Source organism: Capsicum annuum, unplaced genomic scaffold (genome assembly GCF_002878395.1).
Source record: "Capsicum annuum cultivar UCD-10X-F1 unplaced genomic scaffold, UCD10Xv1.1 ctg36059, whole genome shotgun sequence".
In the NCBI taxonomy this organism is placed as follows: Eukaryota; Viridiplantae; Streptophyta; class Magnoliopsida; order Solanales; family Solanaceae; genus Capsicum; species Capsicum annuum.
Window position 1 is genome coordinate 1 of NW_025843022.1, and position 1,183 is coordinate 1,183.

General features: G+C 31.1%; 1 pseudogene; it reads right to left on the bottom strand.

The window, feature by feature from the left end:
- Positions 1-99: 99 nt before the first annotated feature.
- LOC124891475 lies at positions 100-950 on the bottom strand (annotated as a pseudogene).
- Positions 951-1,183: the final 233 nt, after the last annotated feature.

The window sequence follows — 1,183 nt, forward strand, 5'->3', positions numbered from 1 at the left end:
ATCACTACAAAATAATACCAGAATAACTTATCTCAGGACAATTAATTTCAATATAACTAATCCCAACATAACCAATCCCAGTATAACTTGTTTTCCAACCAAACGACCCCTAATTGACCAGAATCTCTTACAATTTTAACCTCATGAATTTCAATTCCAACATAATCAAACGATACCAAATTTAAAACATCAATTTCCCCTATGTTTTTACAATATTGAATCTCCAAAACCTTCCGGGATTGACTCGCACAAATGTTAAATCTTTCTCTCAACTCTCCACGAACTTGTTCTAATTTCAATCTCTCAAGGACTTGGGATGTCGAAATAAGATTTTGGAGAAACCCTTCAGATACTTCCATACGTGATAGTTCTAAAGATTTCAGATTCTGACATTCAATAATATCAAATGGAACGCTCTCTATCAGAATATTTATAAAATATGTCAAGCGTTTTAGAGTTGGTGATTGGATTCTAACACTCGAGTTCTGAGCATTAAAACTTGTTGAAATATAAATTGAGTTGATGTTTTGAAGATTCCCCAGCTCAATCGTTGTCAATAAACGACATTCCGTAATTGTTAAATCGACAATTTTGGAACAACAATTAACCAACATCTGAAGCTTGTTGTCGTCTAAACAAACATTATATAGAGAAAGCTTCCTCAAAGAATGAGAATTCACCAATTGACTAGTATTAGTAGATAATAAAAGATTCGTTAAATCACAGCCGTCCAAAACCAATTTTCTTAAAGATTTTGCCAAGAATTTTGAAAAAAGGAAAGGGGTACGAAGGGACAGAAACCTTACATACTAGATCTTTTATACCATTCTGAAGAGCAATGTCAAGCCAGTTATCAATCCGAGGAAAAACAAGAGCATGATGATATTTAGTAGATGAAATTGAGAGTTCAAGCTTCTCTATACGAATATTTTTTTCCTATATCTCTCCATGACATTGAGCCCGTTTGGATAAGATTAAAAAATAATTTTTTAGCTTAAGTGATTAAAAATTTAAAATAAGTGTTTATAAATTAAACAAATAAGTGTTTGGATAGAAGTGCTGAAACTGAAAAAAAGTTGTTGATGCGTTTAGTAAACAAGTGATGTTAAGCATTTTTTTGTTGTTAAAATGACTTAAATATCCTTAAAGTTGTTAACATCATAAATAAGGTGAATTATTTATA